Here is a 12,211-nt window from a genome sequence, read left to right as displayed (position 1 = left end):
AAAATTCCAGCTTCTTTTCATGGCATTCCACCAGAAAGTCAATTTCGCTTGTGGCTTGCAGATCTCTCCCTTAAATCTCCCCAAGTCCACTATCCAATCTTCATCCAGCATCTCAATAAAAATCCCAATCTCACTCTTAGAAGAAACATTTCTATTGCTGTTGAATTCCTCAATTTCATCCACCACATCCCCAGCTTGATGGCACATTTTAAATCTCATATTTTCCATGACGTCCTGAATATCTTGCATAAAAAGCTTGGTAAAAGTCAGAAGAAATCCGTTTAAAATCTTGGGAGTCAGAAAAAAAATCTGTTTTAAAATCCTCCATGTCTCATGCAGTAGATTATGGCATTCCCTAGGAGCTTAACCAGCAAAAGTTGAAGATATGAAAAATTTCCGAAGTATGTTTACACAAAGAGAAAATGAGATAAACAGACAGTTCCCAAGAGAAAGTAATAACAGAGAGCTGAAGGTTCAAATCAGCCAATTCAACGTGTAGGAAAATGCTAATACCTTCAAATTTAATACAAAAGTAATAAAAGGAAGACAATTGCTTACTCTCAATCCTCCTTTATATTTGGAAGGAGAATGAAATCCAAAACCTGAGAAAAAAAAAATATTTTAAGAAGTAATCCCAAATATAACGTTAAGCACCAAGAAGCCAGCTGCTCCTTGCTGTAGAAAGCCTCTCTTGGGGTACAAATACTTTAAAAAATACAAATTTGGTAATCTAGAAATGGGATGGCTGGTCTTACTGTCCCTTTAAGGCTACAGCATGCTTGGAAAGTGGTGACATCCCGGCCTCCCAGCTAGCTGTTACCAGTCAAATGTGAAATGCTGTTTGCGATCTTCTGGCTGCAACCAGCTATCCAGAGGACAGATGGGGTGATTCCGGATGTTTTATTTTATCCAGAGAACATTTCTGGGCTTCAGGAGAACCTGCCTGAGCCTGAAAAAATTTACCGCGTCGTCAGCTCCACCTGCTAAGCCGTGGGCATAGCCGCTCAGTCCACCATTCCCCACCGGAAGCCCACTTTTAAAGCAGCTACAAAATTACAATTTTTTGCTTGACTCACTCCTTAAGGATAATATATGGAGGACACTATAAAGTTCAAGTTATTAAATATATTTTAAAATGTATGGAGAAAGGATCAGTGTGTATTTTAAGCAACTTATATTCTGTTATTCTGTAAAAATGCTAGTCAACATAAAGACTGAATGACCAATATGTCATTATGCATTTGCACTTAAAGTTTTGACAAAGTCCCAGCACAAATAAAGTTAGGAGTTACAGAATGTCATTGGACATTGTCACTGGACATTTGTTAAACAATAATCTGAAGCAAACAGTGAAATAAAGCCCAGAATCTCAGTTGGAACTGGCACTACTTAGCTTGCTCCTATAAGATACGAAATTAGTTTTGGCAGTGAGTTTGCTACAATTGTAAAATGGTCCCTTTTTAATTAAGACAGTAAAAATCCAGAGAGATTGTAAACTGTTCAAAATAACCACTAATTAAATAATTGACATAATTAGCTATCAAAATATGTGGTTGTGTAATTTAAATAAGTTTTAAAAAATAAAAAAATTATGGAGCCTAGATTTATCAATAGATAGTAGTTATGATTATTATGAGAACTCTGCTCAGAGACAACATGCATTGAACACCAGTGGAGGGGAGAAGAAACAACAATGTAGAACAAGAACATTACTATGAAATTAAGTCTTCTGGGGGCACATGGTTTTATATATTTACCATTTTATAGCGTTTCACATGTGTTAGCTTCCCTGAGTCTTTTGACTGAAACAGAACAGAAACTGCATAAAATAAACAATATTACTTGCCACAACTTCAAATATGCAGAACGCATCATATATGGCATCTGAAATAATTATCAGTTGACAAATTAAAAAACTTTTAATTTGTTACCTGACTGAGCTACGTAAAAGAGGTTGACAGAAAACCTTCTACCTCATTTCTAATGTGATACCTCTGAGAACTACTAGAAATAGTTATAAAATTTCAGGAAATTATAGATGTGGCACAAAAGAGACATACCATAGCAGGCTCTTCTACTGATAAGGTCTGGAAAAGTCAGACAAAATAGCTTCAATTAAGCTATTGTTTTAGCACTAATACTTTCACAGTAAGAATGTCAGTCTACTAGAATCTCAGCTATTTGAAGGACATTAATGACTTCCAATAAAATTATATGCACATTTCCAGAGATAAGTTCTGGGAAACTCTGTAATGTTCTGTTTTCCTCCAGACCACACCGAACCACTCTAGGGTACAGTGCACATCTTAGGAACCAAAGAAGAATTGCATGCACCAACGTTCCACATTACCAGCAACACATTAACATATTACATAATATTTACTACTTTGTCCTCATCTGCAACTGTTCAGATCTGCCCAAGTTTGTACCTTTAAACTGTTGGCATTGAAACACATATCCATCTCACTATGTGGTACACCAACCTACTCATAACTTACAATAATGTTTCTTCAGCTCCTAAGGCCTTTCTTCTACCCAGGACAATATCACCACAGTATAGAGGGTATACCAAAAATCAGGCCCCATAGACAATGTACTATATAAATTACATTAAATGTTCAGATTGGCTGCCATCTGCCTTTCAGATTATTTCATACTAACATGCCTTGTTTCCTAAGTTTATCCAGCAGCAATAACTCTTTTCTTCTGCTGCACTGAAAAGCACCAAAACTCTGGTCTTAATCTACTTAATTCTGGCATTACAGTTCCTAGGATTAGGTCATACAGCATATCAAGTACCAGTACTCCTGAAAGAAGATCCAGCTATGTCAACAACTTGCTTGGCAGTATATCTTCCAATGTGATACATGCCATCAGATGCTAACAATGACATTCCATTTTTTATACGTATTAAATAAGCCAATGTCTCACGCAAGAAATTGCTCCACTGACACTGAAAGATATAACATTGAATTTAATTAGGATATACTGTTGCTAATCTTCTAGCATTCTGTCTGTCCAGCATTATTCCTCCAAATAATTTCAAGACACTGTTAGTTAGAAATAACAAAACATCTCACCAAGTTTGATTTTATTTACATAATGTTCTACCATGATTAGCATTTTCTTTCTCAATATAGGTTTAATAAGCATAATATCATCATTGCTGTTCTCTTAATCACTTATTACTGCTATTATGGCTGGCCACTTAAGATTATATTTCTGCATATGAACCTTAGCATTACAATGTCACAAAACAGACTTTGCATTCTGGCCCCATTAATTATAATTATCTTATTCTCTCTTGCATATCAAGTGAAAATAATAATTCACACATCCTAAAGAAGCAGATTCTAATGCAATCTTACAGTCCAATAATTCTGTTTGGCAAAGAGTTCCAAAATACTCATGGGAGTTTAATGAAAGGAAAAACAAGGCAGGTAGGGTCATTTTATTTTCCTCCTATCAACAGGATCTTTTAAAGTGCACTGTAACATTTAGGCTGATATTTGACACAAAAACTGTAAAACAGCATTTATTTTTGTTTTTATGTTGTCAAATGCTTCAACTGCTTTCTTCTCCCTGTATAGCTCTGAAAGCAAGCACCTAATCCAAGGCAATTCTGCAATGTAATTAATTTTGCAAGACCTTCTCCTATTACCTTTAGACTGGAACAGGTCTGAAGACAAGAGGCTAACAATAGGCTTCGGCAGGAAACATACTGTATTTGTATTCTTTAGAGAGCTATCTTGGCATCTAGCCTAAAGATGGCTTTGGAAACCATGCAAACAGTGCAAATTAAACTGGAAGTTCTAATGGATTTAAATTACTATATCTTCCAATAAGACCTATGAATCTATTTCCAGCTCTACTTCAAAATGCTGGTTTAAAGTTAAACCAGGTAAGGTTTAGAACTGCAATCTAAGCCATAAATGGCTTGAGTTCACAGTATATAAACACTTGATCTTGAGAAATTTTTCTAAAACGTTTATTCTGGTGTTGGATGTTATTGTGTTATAGTTATTTTAAAATTTATTTCTAAATATTTACTTCTCTATCCAGATTCTCTCTCCATCAGCTCTATGACTAGCTGTCTTACACTACATTTACTTACCATTACTTTGCATTATTTTATCCTTCCTTTAATTAGGCAAATAAAAGCCATAATCAAGCATCTCCTTTTTCTACGTTAGCTGTTTCCCAACTTTTTTCATATTAAGATCACCATCACAAATTTGATTAGGAGACGATATGCTTTTAACACTGTATATTTTAGCCTACTCTTCAGTATTCGTAATCCCATGCATCCCTATTCAGAAAATCCATTACAGTATGCTCCAATATACCTGAGGTAGTCAACCTGTGGATAGCTCCCTGATGTTCACGAAACTGACTTACGTAAGTTTTAAATCCCTTATATTCTTTACTTACAGAAAATTAAGCAGAAATAGTCTTTAGTATTTTCATTTATAAGAATGCCTCTGATCTTACAGAAATCCCAAAGCAGTCTTAGAAACAGAAATAAATACAACATTTTGTTGGAAGCTGCATCCACCAGGAAAAAGAAGGACAAAACTAAGATAATAGACAGCATTCAAAAGGGCTAGTAAAGGTGAATTCAACACCTTACTCTTCGGTAAATATGTTTTCTAATACGTTGTACTTACCATGGAAATGACTTGGTGATAAGCAAGTCCTTCTATAACTGTTGTACAAAAATTACAAGTTTACCTACCTACCAAGATTTATGATTTATTGCAGCCATTGTCTTCAAAAACTAGAGCATGACTAGCAGGGCAAACTACTTTTTATACATTTTATATCCAGAAGTAATTGTCTCCCATTGATTGCTGTCACTCCAGTAACTATAATTCATTTATGAAATGTATACACTGGCTCAGTCCAATTGGATTCTAAGTTCTCTACAGCATATATAATAAATGCAGTAACACATTGAAAATATAAAACAATATACTAATACAAAACTATATTTTGTTTTCCACTGGGAACTGCAACATTGAAGAGAAATTCCACAGACTCACTGAAAATTAACAAACTTGATATATTTCTACATTTATTACAGTTAATAATTCTGTGTGAGAACTGTATAATAAAACTAATTCCAGTAAGAAAAAGTTGATAATTTCCATGCAAGAATCATTTACAAACCATATGATTCTTGTCTACCATGATTACCTTTTAACTGTTGTGTTTATAACTGAAAGTTTCTGTGGAATTTGCCACCAGCTGCTTGCCAAAACAGGCTGCAGAGAACAACGAAACACATGTGTTTACATACTTGGCAATTAGCATGTTTGAAGGGTGAAGCTGAGCTTCAGGCAAGACATTATCACTCTGCACTAGTTCTGTCACTGCTTGTTACAAACAAGTGGGAGAACCACTTAATAAGTCCAGCCTGCCCTTTCTCCACTCCCCCCGCTAGATTCACACAATGTATTCTTTAACCGCGGTCTCATATCATACAACGCCCAAATAAACCATATTATGATTAACCAAGATGGGCTAGTTCGCACAATACTGTAGACCGATTTAGCCGATTCTCCCCAATGCAGCCGAACTCCATACTATCCAGCCCCTCTGGAACCGAATCTAACGCGCTGCGCGATCCCAAGCAAGAGGCAGAGTAGGGGAAGCCTCCCTGCCGCGTCCTTCTGCCGTGCGGCGAGGACATAACCGCTCCACGCGACCTCAACTCCACGTCGATTAATCCGCAAATCTACAAATCCCTCGCTTCCTACAGCACAAGTCCTTTTTCTCTAGGACTTCGCCAAACCAGCGCTCCGTTCCACAACCCCTTCGCAGTTTACATGACCCCCAACCAGTCTCCGATTAGCCGGAAAGGGTATTTCGACAGATCTCTATCACCATCTGCTCCACTGCTCCTTTACCCCAGGTTTAGTTTGGGATCCCGTTTCCCATCCCCACGACCTTCCCCCTAAGCTGTATACATGCAAACTGTACACTCACATCTCGACGAGTACGTAAGCTTCGCCTCTAAATCCCCTCACAAGGCCGAGCATTACATTCCCATCCTCTCACCCCGCTTCTCCCAACTGCGACGGAAGCGCTACTGTATTAGGACACGACCAACACACCCCACATAGCACCACAGCCTCTAAAACTTACCCTCTGATTAACACAGGTAGGGAAGAGGCCGGCGAGGCCTCTCACCGAGACAGACGCCGGAGACTTTAACTGCACCAGACCACAGACGCCATTACGTCTCACAGACCCGCCCTCACGAGTCACTTCCGTCCCCCGTGCGAGCAAGTCTCTTCCCCGCTCGTGACGTAGCAGGACCAATGCGTGGAAAGGGCCAGCGGTGACTCCGCCCGTCTGGGTTTTCAGGCCTTGGTGTTTTTGATGTGTGGAAAGGAAATAGACTGAGTTCGTTGCGGCTTTGTCGGAATTGTGTCTTCGGCTCCCTTATGAGGGATCTGTAGTCCCTGTTAGGACCAACCCAGAGATCATGAAACCCCGAAAAAGCTTTCGAGTCCTTTCCTAGATAAGTCACTACATTAGTATGAATAATAAAGCAAAGCATCAGAGACCCCCCCGTTAAAAAAGTGTGTCAAGAATTCCTTAAACACTAATTCCTACCCGACTCATAAAGGAAGCCAGAATAATTCAGGAATTACTACTTTTATTTGTAGATGGCTTTTCATCCGAGAGGGAGTTCAGAGTTGTGTGAAAACTCATTAATTAATATACCTTGTATTTTAAAACAAGTAATTGGAAATGTTTTCTTTAAAAATACTTTAAAAATCATAGTATCCTTGTTAACAATCATAGAAGGCTGAATATTAAGCTGGAGGGGGAAAAATGGGCTGACTTGCTGCCCTTGAGGATGGATTGCAAAGAGAGGGATTCTGCTAATAACATTTAAATTGAATGTATACAGTTTGCTAAGTAAACCACATCATGGCTTAGTATATTGCATAAATGCAGCAAGCCGTGGTTCATTCAAAATCAATGTTATAAAAACAATATCTTAGTGTGATTTGAGAACCAGGTCCCTGATTGTTACAAGTTGCACAATGGGGCAACCATGACCGAAAAGACTCATGTCCTTTCATCTAGTTTACTTGCTTGGTTTAACTCTCCATGCATAGAAGAGCATTTGTGGTTACCAATCTGAGATGGTTTACTCACAGTTTCATGTCTCCAGTGAATATTTGTTTAAGAAATGTTTTATATACATTTTGATGATGCAAATTTCCATCTGCCGAGTCAAAATAAATGTGTATTCTACAGTTAGCGGGCTTGCAATACAATAGAAGATTTTCTAGAGGCATATATATTTTACCTGGCTAGATTTTAGTGGTTATTACAACATCCAGGTTTATCTTGAAAAAGATTGATACTTGGCCTCAAATTCTTTTGGTTCCTAATATGTAAGTTCTTGATGCTCTTAAAGTTTAGATTCTCTTCCAGAAAATTAGAAACATTGGAGGTAAATTCCAGGCAAAAATGGGTATGATCAAAAACAAAGATGGCAAGGACCTAACAGAAGAAGAAGAGATCAAGAAAAGGTGGCAAGAATATACGGAAGACCTGTATAGGAAGGATAACAATATCGGGGATAGCTTTGACGGTGTGGTCAGTGAGCTAGAGCCAGACATCCTGAAGAGTGAGGTTGAGTGGGCCTTAAGAAGCATTGCTAATAACACGGCAGCAGGAGATGACGGCATCCCAGCTGAACTGTTCAAAATCTTGCAAGATGATGCTGTCAGGTAATGCATGCTATATGCCAGCAAATTTGGAAAACACAGGAATGGCCATCAGGTTGGAAAAAATCAATTTATATCCCCATACCAAAAAAGGGAAACACTAAAGAATGTTCAAACTATCCAACAGTGGCACTCATTTCACATGCCAGTAAGGCAATGCTCAAGATCCTGCAAGGTAGACTTCAGCAATTCATGGAGCGAGAATTGCCAGATGTACAAGCTGGGTTTAGAAAAGGCAGAGAACTAGGGACCAAATTGCCAATATCCGCTGGATAATGGAAAAAGCCAGGGAGTTTCAGAAAAACATCTATTTTTGTTTTATTGACTATTCTAAAGCCTTTGACTGTGTGGACCATAACATTGTGGTAAGTTCTTAGCAGTATGGAGATACCAAGTCATCTTGTATGCCTCCTGAAGAATCTGTATAATGACCAAGTAGCATCAGTAAGAACAGACCACGTAACAACGGACTGGTTTAAGATTGAGAAAGGAGTACGCCAGGGCTGTATACTCTCACCCTACCTATTCAACTTGTACACAGAACACATCATGTGACATGCTGGGCTTGAGGAATCCAAGGCTGGAGTTAAAATTGCTGGAAGAAACATTAACAATCTCAGATATGCAGATGATACCACTTCGATGGCTGAAAGTGAAGAGGAACTGAGGAGCCTTATGATGAAGGTGAAAGAAGAAAGTGCAAGAGCTGGCTTGCAGCTAAACCTCAAAAAAACCAAGATTATGGCAACCAGCTTGATTGATAACTGGCAAATAGAGGGGGAAAATGTAGAAGCAATGAAAGACTTTGTATTTCTAGGTGCGAAGATTACTGCAGATGCTGACTGCAGTCAGGAAATCAGAAGACGCTTAATCCTTGGGAGAAGAGCAATGACAAATCTTGATAAAATAGTTAAGAGCAGAGACATCACACTGACAACAAAGGTCCGCATAGTTAAAGCAATGGTGTTCCCGTAGTAACATATGGCTGCGGGAGCTGGACCATAAGGAAGGCTGAGAGAAGGAAGATGGATGCTTTTGAACTGTGGCGTTGGAGGAAAATTCTGAGGGTGCCTTGGACTGCAAGAAGATCAAACCAGTCCATCCTCCAGGAAATAAAGCCAGACTGCTCACTTGAGGGAATGATATTAAAGGCAAAACTGAAATACTTTGGTCACATAATGAGAAGACAGGACACCCTGGAGAAGATGCTGATGCTGGGGAGAGTGGAAGGCAAAAGGAAGAGGGGCTGACCAAGGGCAAGGTGGATGGATGATATTCTAGAAGTGACAGACTCGTCCCTGGGGGAGCTGGGGGTGTTGACGACTGACAGGAAGCTCTGGCGTGGGCTGGTCCATGAAGTCACGAAGAGTCGGAAGCGACTAAACAAATAAACAACAACTGGTACTATTCAAATCAGCAAATGAGCTCCAAATAATATCAACAGAAAGCCATTCTTTAAGAAGAGAAATACTCTAGAGCAGGGTCCCTCAACCTTGGCAACTCTAAGCTGTGCGGGCTTCAACTCCCAGAAGTCCACACAGCTTAGAGTTGCCAAGGTTGAAGAACCCTGCTCTAGAGTATCTTCCCTAGGGTGCTTTTTGGCACCAAATCGCAATGTTTCTCTTTGCCCAAGTGCAGGCTTGATGAGGATCAATGAGCTGAGGCTAAATCTCAACAAGATGGAGGTACTACGAATACGTGATTCCTCTTTCTGTGAATTAAGCAGGTCACTAGTTCTGGATGGGGCTATACTGCCACATGTGTATACTGTTCAGGTGTTCCTAGAAGCCTTAACTTTCAATGGAGGGGCAAGCGATCTCTAGCAAGGAGTGTCTTTTTCTGCTGTTCCTGGATAGCATTAACCTGGTTCCAGTGGTCTATTTCACTGGCAATCTTAAAGCAGGATTAAGGCTGTGACAGTGGAATTCCTTCCCCATTCAGTTATGGATAGTGCTGATTCTTGGGAGCACCAAGCTTGCTTAGAACATTTCTGTTCACCCAGAATTTTGGGTAAATCATTGCTGATGTACCTTCTATTCCTTTTTCTTCTGAATATCCTGAATTATAATGTTCACACCTGGATTGTGATTTTATGTTTGTTTCAGTGACATGTTGTTACCACTTTTAAAATTGCCTTCACTTACTGTAAATTGGTTTTTATTGTTCTGTGCTTTTGGGATTGCTTCTTTACAATGACTATGCAGATGAGAAATGGTAAAATAAGGCATATTAACTCACTGCCTCTCAGTTTCAGAGTTACATTTATTTGGAGCTTTTATGTAATTTTGTTGTTTATTCATTTAGTCACTTCCAACTCTTCGTGACCTCATGGACCAGCCCACGCCAGAGCTTCCTGTTGGTTGTCAACACCCCCAGCTCCCCCAGGGACGGGTCCGTCACCTCTAGAATACCATCCATCCACCTTGCCCTTGGTTGGCCCCTCTTCCTTTTGCCCTCCACTCTCCCTAGCATCAGCATCTTCTCCAGGGTGTCCTGTCTTCTCATTATGTGGCCAAAGTATTTCAGTTTTGCCTTTAATATCATTCCCTCAAGTGAGCAGTCTGGCTTTATTTCCTGGAGGATGGACTGGTTTGATTTTCTTGCAGTCCAAGGCACTCTCAGAATTTTCCTCCAACACCACAGTTCAAAAGCATCGATCTTCCTTCTCTCAGCCTTCCTTATGGTCCAGCTCTCGCAGCCATATGTTACTACGGGGAACACCTTTGCTTTAACTATGCGGACCTTTGTTGTCAGTGTGATGTCTCTGCTCTTAACTATTTTACTGAGATTTGTCATTGCTCTTCTCCCAAGGATTAAGCGTCTTCTGATTTCCTGACTGCAGTCAGCATCTGCAGTAATCTTCGCACCTAGAAATACAAAGTCTTTCACTGCTTCTACATTTTCTCCCTCTATTTGCCAGTTATCAATCAAGCTGGTTGCCATAATCTTGGTTTTTTTGAGATTTAGCTGCAAGCCAGCTCTTGCACTTTCTTCTTTCACCTTCATCATAAGACTCCTCAGTTCCTCTTCACTTTCAGCCATCGAAGTGGTATCATCTGCATATCTGAGATTGTTAATGTTTCTTCCAGCAATTTTAACTCCAGCCTTGGATTCCTCAAGCCCAGCATGTCGCATGATGTGTTCTGCGTACAAGTTGAATAGGTAGGGTGAGAGTATACAGCCCTGGCGTACTCCTTTCCCAATCTTAAACCAGTCTGTTGTTACGTGGTCTGTTCTTACTGTTGCTACTTGGTCGTTATACAGATTCTTCAGGAGGCAGACAAGATGACTTGGTATCCCCATACTGCTAAGAACTTACCACAATTTGTTATGGTCCACACAGTCAAAGGCTTTAGAATAGTCAATAAAACAGAAATAGATGTTTTTCTGAAACTCCCTGTCTTTTTCCATTATCCAGCAGATATTGGCAATTTGGTCCCTAGTTCCTCTGCCTTTTCTAAACCCAGCTTGTACATCTGGCAATTCTCGCTCCATGAATTGCTGAAGTCTACCTTGCAGGATCTTGAGCATTACCTTACTGGCATGTGAAATGAGTGCCACTGTTGGATAGTTTGAACATTCTTTAGTGTTTCCCTTTTTTGGTATGGGGATATAAGTTGATTTTTTCCAATCTGATGGCCATTCTTGTGTTTTTCAAATTTGCTGGCATATAGCATGCGTTACCTTGACAGCATCATCTTGCAAGATTTTGAACAGTTCAGCTGGGATGCCGTCGTCTCCTGCTGCTTTGTTATTAGCAATGCTTCTTAAGGCCCATTCAACCTCACTCTTCAGGATGTCTGGCTCTAGCTCACTGACCACACCGTCAAAGCTATCCCCGATATTGTTATCCTTCCTATACAGGTCTTCCGTATATTCTTGCCACCTTTTCTTGATCTCTTCTTCTTCTGTTAGGTCCTTGCCATCTTTGTTTTTGATCATACCCATTTTGGACTGGAATTTACCTCCGATGTTTCTAATTTTCTGGAAGAGGTCTCTTGTCCTTCGTATTCTATTGTCTTCTTCCACTTCCGCACATTGCTTGTTTAAAAATAATTCCTTATCTCTTCTGGCTAACCTCTGGAATTTTGCATTTAATTGGGCATATCTCCCCCTATCACTGTTGCCTTTTGCTTTCCTTCTTTCTTGGGCTACTTGTAGTGTCGCAGCAGGCAGCCATTTTGCCTTCTTGGTTTTCTCTTTCTTTGGGATGTATTTTGTTGCCGCGTCTTGGACAATGTTGCGGACTTCTGTCCATAGTTCTTCTGGGACTCTATCTACTAAGTCCAGTCCCTTAAATCTATTCTTCACTTCTACTGCATATTCCTTAGGAATATTAGTGAGCTCATATCTAGCTGATCTGTGGGTCTTCCCTAATCTCTTTAGTCTGATCCTAAATTGTGCAAGAAGAAGTTCGTGATCTGAACTACAGTCAGCTCCAGGTCTTGTTTTTACCCACT

At 39.7% G+C, this 12,211-nt stretch overlaps 1 protein-coding gene across 6 annotated transcripts in view; it reads right to left on the bottom strand.

The window, feature by feature from the left end:
• Window positions 1–6,289, bottom strand: part of TAX1BP1 (Tax1 binding protein 1) — a 36,590-nt gene extending 30,301 nt beyond the window's left edge. For 5 of the 6 annotated variants that reach the window (XM_063303814.1, XM_063303817.1, XM_063303816.1 and 2 more), the window contains exon 1: window positions 6,148–6,289. The gene's annotated coding sequence lies outside the window, so the exon portion shown is untranslated. Of the gene's footprint in view, window positions 1–2,220; window positions 2,238–6,147 lie in introns of those variants that run through there. The other variant, XM_063303815.1, reaches the window with a different exon arrangement.
• Between the last annotated feature and the right edge of the window lie 5,922 nt (window positions 6,290–12,211).

This window comes from Candoia aspera, chromosome 4 (assembly GCF_035149785.1).
Source record: "Candoia aspera isolate rCanAsp1 chromosome 4, rCanAsp1.hap2, whole genome shotgun sequence".
Lineage (NCBI taxonomy): Eukaryota > Metazoa > Chordata > Lepidosauria > Squamata > Boidae > Candoia > Candoia aspera.
This window is presented reverse-complemented; position numbering and strand designations above follow the sequence as displayed.